Genomic DNA, 10,623 nt, shown 5'->3' with positions numbered 1-10,623 from the left:
GGCTTTGGCGCTGTCCCTGAGCTCTTCAGCTCAAGGCCAGTGCTCTACCACTTTGAACCACAGCCCTACTTCCAGTTTTCTGGTGGTTAACTGGAGATAAGAGTCTCATAGAGTTTCCTCCCCAGGATGGTTCTGAACCATGATCCTCAGATCTCAGCCTCCTGAGTAGCTAGGATTACAGGTGTGAGCCTCCAGCACCTAGCTAACACACAAATATTTTTAATTGAAAACTAATGAAGGTAAAAAAGAATGTCATGGTATATGTATATGTGTGTGTGTGTGTGTGTGTGTGTGTGTGTGTGTGTGTGTGTGTGTGTGTGTGTGTGTGTGTAAAGTACATAACCATTTAACCAGTGCTTTGCACATAACAAATATCTTTAGAAACTGTCAATAAAAGGCCAGGGGCATGACTTAATTAGTAGAACAGCCTAGCAAATATGAGGCCCTAAGTTCAAAAGCAAAGGAAAAAAATTGCCAATAATTAAAAGATATTGATTTAGCATTTTGCATGTAGTAGACAATGTGTTGTTGACTTTACACTGCTTGTTGTTAACTGCTTAAATACTTTATATCTTAAAACAGTTGCAGGGAGTACAAGATTTTAAAATTCAATACAGAAATTACAAAACCTCAGTTAACAAAGGTTTAGATAATTGAACTAGCAATCATTTTAGATAGGCTAGAACAGACATATGTGAAAATCTATGTTTAAAGAGGCACAAGCTTTCTGCTCAGATCAGCTGTTTCTAGGCAGTTTGAAAAGCTTGATGTCAATCTTCTGGCTTCAATTTTTCCAAACTGACATTCATTCTGAAGTTGTAAAGAGCTGAATAGAACTATGTTGAGTCCAGGATATTTATGAAAGGTTTGGAATGTTTTTCATAGCCTCTTCTATTTATAATTAGGACATTGGGAACACATACAAATACCTAGATTTCACATAGACCATGTATGGCCCAGTGAGACCCTTCCTAAGCCCACAGAACAATAAATCTTTACATCTCTTTCCTGTATCTGGGGAGGTTGTAAAGCAGTTTGGTATACAACTTTCATAGTAAAGCACTCCAGGAAGAACTCCAAATTTAACCAAAATCTAGGAAAGATTGAAGACAGTAAACTCCTCCATAAACTTTCAAAGTATAGGCCCCACTGGAGAATATCATCCATAAAACAGTCAAAACTTTCCCAGAAGAGTAAACAGAACATCTATAAAAGACATATTTTGTTTTCCAGCATCTTTTCCAGTATCAAAATTGTGAAAATGAAAAAATAATTCTGCAAACTCCTATAAATGGTACAATTGTTTTTAAAAAGATTAAAAGAATGTCAATTAAAAGAATTTCAATACCTTTTAATAGATGAAAATTATATGATGTATGCATCTATCTATCTATCTATTTATCTATCCTCCAACTTCCCACCTATCTATAATATATTTATCACCTTTTATCTATTTGTGTATTTTATTTATAGGTCCAAAACCATCCTAAAATAGAAACATTCTACCATTTTGGAAAAATTTGTGAAGTTCAAAGGACATCAGAATAGTTCACAAAGCCAAAATAAAAATCAGGGTCAATATCTGTTCAATTGAGTAGTGGGTACAACTACAAAATTATTAGCAAACAAAAGTCAAACTTTCTAGAATAATCTCAGAGAAAATTTCCAGTCTGAAAAAGAAGCAAAGTGAACAAGACCAACAGTCAGTAAAAACAAAGAGCTATCAGATACCAGGACATCGATGCTGATTCAGCCTACCTTTTTCTTCTCCACCCGCTCCACCCCTGATCCCTCTTCACATGAACTCTAAAGATACAAGAACACAAGGAAGATGAGTAGGAATTTTAAAAAAAGTCCATACTCTGCTGAATAATATGATCAGCATTAAGGGTAAAGGATATTGTCCTTCATAACTTGAATCAAGGATCAGGGACAAAGATTCTAATCCTGAAAAAGAAAGATCCACTCCTGAGTTCATGGTTTTCTTTCTAATAAATACTGGGAGACTGACCTTGAGATGCCAATTTATACTGTGAACAGCACTGACATAATGCAAGTATAATCAGGCCAAAAGCAAATGCTGATTCAGAAAACTGAAACCATTATGGGACCAATGCTTAGAGTTGGGGTTTGAAGGGTGGCATTCATTAGCATGCTCATCTAAACCATTGAACATTATCTGTCAGGTTCTAGGAAATGTGTCTATATCTTTTTGTCCTAAGTACCAAAAAGAAAAGACTATTTGAATGCCCACACTAAAGATTTGTGGGCTATGTTGCAATAAAAATCAACATTTTTTTCAAAGTGTGTTAAGGATTTAAACTATAGAACCATGTAAGAAAGAGAAAACCAACACAATTAGTATGTCAACTCTTTGTTTATATTAAGCAGCTCATAATACTATTGTATTTAGGTTTTCCAAGTCTACTTTTAAAATATTTAGGACCCAATACTTCCATTGGAAACTTCCTAAACACTGAACACCAACTTTGGGGATAATATTTTGTTTATAAAAATAATAGGGCAAATTAAACTTTTAATGAGGTATTAGAACTTCTGCTGCAATTGAGTAAATGTTATAAAAAGTGTATAGTTATTAATACTTTTTACTTTAAGAAAAAATAAATGCATCTTGAAAAGGAAGGGTTTGGGAAGAATACAATAAAACAATTTTACTTTCAAATTTAATTTGTATAGGCTGGTCCCAACTGTGATTCCCCCCTCTATCAGCTTCTCGAGTAGCTAGGGGCCATCTGTGCGGGGCCATTTTGATGTGACAAAAATTAGTGGTTTTATTGAGGCAAGGCCAACCTAAATATTGCTAGTTGATAAATGAACCCCAGCCATAGAAACATATAGTAAATACATAGAATTCCGTCATATGAAAGCTATGTATTGCACCCCTGTGTTTCTGGAGTTAAACTGGTAAGATAGGAGCATAGCCATATTATATTTAGCAATTTGCAAAATTGATACAGTTTCTAAATTTTTAGATATATAAAACCTGAGCCTGTATTTGTGTTTTTTAATGTTATTTTTATTATCTTTTAGTAGTTGTACAAAGGAGTTACCATTTAACAAATCAACTTATGAATTCAATGCATCTCGATCAATGTCATCGCTTTCAACATTCTCATCCATTTCTCTACAACCCAAGAAAGGATAGAAGCCAACAAATTCAATAAATAGAATTAGGGGAGTAGAATAGAGAACCAGTTGGGCAAATAATCAGGCATGAATGACAAATGCAGTACATAATATTCTCAGAGACGTGTAAAAAGGCAGAATGTTATATCCGTGACATAGGATTATGCTGGTATAGAAAACAATATGCAAGGAAGATAACAACTAATGAAAAGATTCAGAAAATACTAAATGATTTACAAGGCAGTGTGTCTTCCAAGACTATTTCCATTAAAGAAGTAGAGCTTCTTGACTCTTTGATACTATAATACAAATTGTTTAATGAAAGCTCATTATAACTCATTATACTGCATCACCTGTATCACTGCCCATAAGACCATTTCCAGTCACTCTCAAATGCTTTGTATATGACAATAAAAAGGGTAAGTCTTAAGCAGAGTGTACAGGAAATGTGAATAATTTAATATGTGATCTTGTTTAAATAATTTGTTTAGAATTTTATAGTTCAAACTGTATACTATAAACAGGTGGTGCTGTCTCAAGCCTGTAATCCTACTCACGAGGCTGAGATCTAAGGATAGTAGGTGAAGCCAACACAAGCACTTAAGTCTGTTAGATGTTTAGACTCTTAACTGCAATTAACCACCAAAAAGCCAAAAGTGGAGCAGTGGCTCAAGTGGTAGAGTGGTAGACTTGAACTAAAAAGGTAAAGGAGGAGCCCAGGGTCTGCGTTGAAGCCTAGGACCAACACGTGCTCACGAGTGCGCACACACACACACACACACACACACACACACACACACACACACACACACACACACACAATGCAGGTCAATTACATTTATACTTTTGTCAGCTCATAATCTCTTAGTGACAGAATAATTATATGTTTTAGAAATTAATTTATTGCCTAGTTAAGTGCTCCATGGGTAGAGTAAGAAAGAAGTTTTCACCTGTATCCTTAAATGACTTGTTTTTTCCTCATCTCCTCCACAAATTATACCGACATGGAATATAGTGAAAGCAGGGGTTATACTGTGGGGGAGGGACATACAAAGCAACAAAGAAGTAATCTTATAAATGCTTTAGAAACAAATGCATGAAAGAAAAAAAACATTTAAATACATATCTAAGGGTTCACAACCCATTGCAACAATGAGAAGTACAAGTTGTCATGTCAAAAACGAACTTTACAACTTTGGTGGAGGGGGGGAGGAATGGGTGGGGGGGCAGGGGGAGGCTGGGAAGGGATGTGAAGGGTAAACAAAGGAGGAGGCTGCAATGCTTGATAAGAAATGTACTCATTATCTTGCCAATGTAATTGTAACCCCTCTGTACATTATGTTAACAAAAAAGAAAAATAAAAAGAAAAAAGAAAGAAGTTTCCATTTATAACAAAGATTCTTGAACCTCTTCTATTAGGGCTTAAGACTGACATGGCATGTATATGATACAACCACTTCGAATCCAGGCAAGACAGGGTATCAACTAGAAGGGATCATTTAATTTTAGAACACTGGTTTCAGCAATATGTAGAGGTGACAAGTATTACCATGCCTGTGACATTTTACAGATATGTGGAAAACTGTGTGAGGAACTGTGTGAGGTATGGAATTATGATGTTGAATGCCAGTGGTGATAGAAACCAAGGTCAAGGACACTTGCTACTACCACTGCCATTCTCCATTATTACAGACCAGAGCTAGCATTGTGGCAGCCTCCCACTGGTGTGAGTTATTTAAGGAATCTAGAATCATGGCTCAATTCCAAAATCCTGTCAGTATTTCAGTGCCCAAATTTAGGACACACTAAGAAAATTAGCATGTCATCATCATCCTGGTGGTGTTATTTCAACACAAAGCTGGAAACTCTGATAACAAGGGCTTTCCTCTGGAAAGCTGACATGATCATTTTTCCAGTTTCCATTTCTGGCTCTGAATCCCAGATATAGCACTCCAACATGACCTTGTATGTGACCCTACACGAATCTGACAGTCATCCCCAAAAATGGAGACCAAAGAATGACATTGCCCCTTTTGACCCCCAAATAGCAAAAACAATTCTTAGCAGACAAAACAGTGCTGGAGGAATATCATCAAATTTGAAACTCTACTACAAAGCCATAGAAATCAAAACAGCTTGGTACTGGCACAAGAACAGACCTGAAGACCAATGGAATAGAACCAAAGACCCAGAGAGGAACCCACAGGCCTATAGCCATCTAATCTTCGATAAGAGAGCTAACAAAATAGAATGGAAGAAAGACAGCCCTTCAGTAAATGGTGCTGGCAAAAAAAAAAAAAATGTTTTTTCTTTCTAGTGTTTGTTTCTAACATATTTATAAGATGATTTCTTTGTTACTTTGTATGTCCCTCACCCACGGTATAACTCCTGCTTTCATTGTATTTGATGTTGGTATAATTTGGGGAGGGGAAAGGAAAAAACAAATCGTTTAAATAGGGATACATGTGGACCCATTGCAACAATGAGATATACAAGTCCTCATGTCAAAAAACGAACTTCACAACTTTGGCGGATAGGGGGCGGTGGAGGAGACGGGAAGGGAAGGGAAGGGGAAACAAAGGAGGAAGCAACAATGGTTGATAAGAAATGTACTCATTACCTTGCCCTTGCAATTGTAACTCCTCTGTACGGTATTTTCACACACACACACACACACACACACACACACACACACACACACACACACACACACACACAAACACACACACACACACACACACACACACACACCATCTGTATAAAACTAATGCAAGATCTGTATATATCACCCTGCACCAAAATCAACTCCAAATGGATCAAAGACCTTGAAGTAAGAATAGACACCCTGAAAACAATACAGGAAGGAATAGGAGAAACTCTAGTGCTCCTTGGCCCAGGCCAAAATTTTCTTAATAGAGACCCAGAAACACAACAAATCAAAGAAAGGTTGGGATTGCATGAAACTTCAGAGCTTCTACATGGGAAAGGACATAGCTAGCAAGATCAATAGAAAGCCTACGGGTTGGGAGAAGATGTTCACTAGCCATACAACAGACAAGGGTCTCACATCTAAGATATACTTAGAATTCAAAAATTTAAATTCCCTAACAACAAATCCTCAAAGAAACAACTGCCTGATTAATAACTGGGCTAAAGACTTAAAGACAGATTTCTCTGAATAGGAAATTACAATTGCCAATAGACACATGAAGAAATGCTGAACTTCTCTAGCCATAAAAGGAACACAAATCAAGACAACATTGAGATTCTACTTCACATTAGTTAGAATGGCTATAATCAAGAAATACTATTTCCCAATGTGTAAATTGAGCATTAAATACTCATTTGCCATGAGTTAATTGCTTTTCTTCTTTCTGCATTCATGTGAAATATTTCTACAGAAGAACATACTCAAATAAATGGCTTTTTATATTTTCTTTTTAAAGCTTTAAAAAAATATAACTATTGGCTAGTTTTATTGCATATACCTTAGAGAAAACAATATACAAAACAAAAAATATGTATTATTAAATTTTACTGAAGCTGCAATCTATCAGTCGAGACCTTGCTTCCAACAACTAAAAAGTTACTGTGACCTAGTGAAGACAAAATGATAGAGAAAATGGAAAACTTACACAGAAAGGAGTCAGTACTCTCAATTTAGATGTAAGGAACTATGTTAAATATTCAGAGAGGGCAGGAAAGTATCCAGTTGAATATAATTTATTCTACCTGTTCTAATCCCACTTTATACAATCAACATTTGCCAAAATGTCACAAATCATCTGTGTTGGTAGTGGGAACAAACAGCTTTAACTACATTTGTAAGTGCCAGCTTAACCATTTCATTCCTGACTTTGGATGTTTGTTCCTCATTTTATGAAGATTGACCATAATTTTCCACATCATAATTTTGCTCTTTTAGGTAACAGGAGAAAGAGGCTCATCTGCATTGATATAAAACTATTCAAATTAATCCCAGTTGAAATCTTAAAAGTATTTTACTCTTGGAACTTGAAGAAACATCTACTACCAAATAACATACTAACAAATTACTAGTGAATTGCTAAGGAGTAAGGCAAAATTTCACTATCGTATTTATTTTATTGAAAACATTTTAATGATCTATTTTTTGATATGTACCATTTTTTATAGCTGATCAGTACCACATATAATAAAGCAGATTTTGTTTCTTTTTTAACCTTAATATGACCTCATACAAATGGGATAATTTTTCAAGTCTGTACATAGACTTTTTTAAAAATTGTATTTTATTTTTTTTGTTTTTGTGAACATACTGTATGTACATAGACTTTTGTGTCCTAGTTTTGTACTTTTGATTGCTAAGATTATGGTAAGAGAAAGTTATTTCTTTGGTTGTACCACAAATTGTTTATCATAAAATTGAGATAGTGAATGCTATTTTATCTGTTTATTATATTACATATAGCTATTTTTAATTAGTAACCATCAATACTATTGTATTTTTATTTATTTATTTACTCATCTCTGTGTTTGTTTGTGTGTGTGTGTGTGTGTTCATGCCAGGAAGTGGAGCTCAGGGTCTCACAAATTCATTTAGCTTTTTAGCTCAAGGCTAGGATGCTAGAACTCTACCCTTTGAGCCACAACCACACTTCTTTCATTGCTTAATTTGAAATAAGAATCTAACAGAATTTTCTGCCTGAGCTAGTTTCAAGCCTAGATTCTCAGATCTAACCCTTCTGATTAGTTAGGATTATAGGCACAAGCCATAAGTACACAGCTAATCCTACTCTCTAAACAAGAAATTTTGAAGTTTTTCAGTAACCTGTTAAGAAACTGATGAACTAAAAGAAGGAAATATTTGATTGAAATTTGATGGGAGAGATAAAATGGAAATAATAATCTCCCAAGGGTTAGTAAGCTCTAGAAACACCTACTGACATACTTTCATTTGTCTCAGACTATTTCGCACTCTGATAATTTCCTGAAACTATATTCACTCATTCTTGGAGTTTTTCTTTTTTTGTGTGAACATACTGTACAGAGGGGTTACAATTATATGAGCAAGATAATGAGTACATTTCTTATCAAGCATTGTTGCCTCCTCCTTTGTTTCCCCTTCCCATCCCTTCCCATCTCCCCCTGCACCACACCAAAGTTGTAAAGTTTGTTTTTCAACATAACTTCTTGTACATCTCATTGTTGCAATGGGTCCACCTGTATCCCAATTAAACAATTTGTTTTTTCCCTTCCCCTCCCCAAATTATACCAACATCATATACAATGAAAACAGGGGAGTTATTGATCTGTAGCAAATGAACCTCAAAATTAGCTCCAAGCCATTATTATTTCCCACATATCTGGAGGTTGAAGTTGAATAGGTGTTTAATGGGGTTATCTTTCTGACTCTGTCATCCATGAACTTATTCATGTGTGGACATCAGGTAGCATAGCTAGGGCAAAAGGAGCTAAGATAGTCTCCTTCATATATCCAGGATCTTGCTTCTGACTTTTATCTGTGTCCTCCCTATTCAAAGGATCTCATTATTTGGGAATCTTATCTAGCCACAGGGAATAGGCAAAGGAGGAATTTGAAACATCTTTTCCTTATTTTATTTTGTTATTTTATTTCATTATCTTTAAGTACTAGTACAAACAGGTTTCAAGTCACGATGTCTGTTTATGAGTACAATGAATCTTGATCAGTGGGGTTGTGATTGATGAAGGGAACAGACAGAGGTAACACTGATCAAGTGGAAACTTTTGAGTCAGAATTTCTTCCTTTTGCTACTCAAAACAAGTAACAAGTACAGTCCAAATTCAAGCAGAGGAAAGTAAAGTCTATCTCTTCCTAGATTAATAAAGTATTTGGTCAATGGGCTTCTATCAATATTCAATCTCTTTTCCTTTATCTCTTTCTGCTTCTTACTTTTTATTGACATACTAACACACACACACACACACACACACACACACACAAAGTTGAATTTTGTGTAAATATAGGGTCAGAAGATATTTTGAAAAAGGTTAGATAGAAAATAATTTGAGCTTGGGGCTGGGAAGGTGGCTCAGTGGTAGAGCTCTTGCCTTGCATGCATGAGACCCTGGGTTCAATTCCTCAGCACCACATAAGCAAAAAGAAAAAAGCCGGAAGTGGTGCTGTGGCTCAAGTGGTAGAGCGCTAGCCTTGAGCTGAAGAGCTGAGGGACAGCGCCCAGGCCCAGAGTTCAAGGCCCACACCGGGCCAATAAATAAAAAGAAAAGAAAAGAAAAGAATTTGAGCTCTCCTCATGAATGTTTCAGTGTCATTTTTCTGATGGATGAGTAGAATTTCATTGTGTATATATACACCACATTTTCTTGATTCATTGAGGGACATCTGGGCTAATTCCATGTCTTGATTATGGTAAATAATGCTGCAAGGAACATGGTTGTGGTGGTAGCTTTGCTGTAGCCTTGTTTGTGCTTTACTGGATAAATGCACAGAAGTGAAATTTCTGGGTCACAGTGTAGTTTTATCTTTATTTTTTTAGGAACTTCCATGCTGCTTTCCAAAGTGGGTGAACAAGTTTATATTCCCATCAGCTGTATAGTTTCCTTTGGTCCCATCCATGTCAGCATTTGTTATTATTAGTTTTCTTGATAATAGCCATTCTAGCTGAGGTAGGAGAGGATTATGTTAAGTGAAAAGCCAGACTCAGAGAAGCACAGGTTGCATAGTTTCCCTCATTAGTGGGAACTAGAATGTGCCTATAAATCTAGAAGTAGGCATACTGGGTACCACTCAAGCAGTTATAAATGAATTAACTGAAGAGTAATAGCATCTATGGCAAGCACACATAGTATAATGCTTTAGAAAAACTAACAAAGTGAGTACTAGAAAATGGGTACTTATCAAAGCTGGGGGTCAAAAGGAGAGTGGTAGAATAATGAATGGGAGAATGAGTAAAATGCAGAACCAGAATGTAGTGCATATGCCACGCAACTGAGAAAAATAAGAAAAAAGGTAAGTGAAGGGGGTGGTAAAGTTGTTGAGGGAATGACACGGATCAAGATATATCGTAGGGTTGGGAAGGTGTCTCAGTGGGAGAGTTCTTGCCTTGCATGCATGAGACTCTGGGTTTGATTCCTCAGCACCACATAAGCAGCAAAAGCTGGAAGTTGGACCTTGGCTCAAGTGATAGAGTGCTAGCCTTGAGCTGAAAAGCTAAGGGACAACACCTAGGCCCAGTTCAGGCACCATGACTGACAAAAAAATTTAATTTAATTTAAATTTAAAAAATTAAAAAAAGGTGCATTGTATACATAGATTACTTGAATAAATGGCAAACAATTCAATACATAACCTAAAAATTAAGAAAGTGAGGGACAATGAGGAGTAGGAGGGGCGGGTAAGAATGTTAAAAGGAATGACACTGATGAAGAGGCACTGCATACATAAACTGCTCTGTTGAATGGCAACTACTTTGTACAGCTACCTAAAAAAAGTAC

Source organism: Dipodomys merriami, unplaced genomic scaffold (genome assembly GCF_024711535.1).
Source record: "Dipodomys merriami isolate MVZ:Mamm:240054 unplaced genomic scaffold, mDipMer1.0.p SCAF_362, whole genome shotgun sequence".
NCBI classification, from domain to species: Eukaryota; Metazoa; Chordata; class Mammalia; order Rodentia; family Heteromyidae; genus Dipodomys; species Dipodomys merriami.
The sequence above is the reverse complement of the archived record's forward strand: the minus strand, read 5'-3'. Positions refer to the sequence as shown.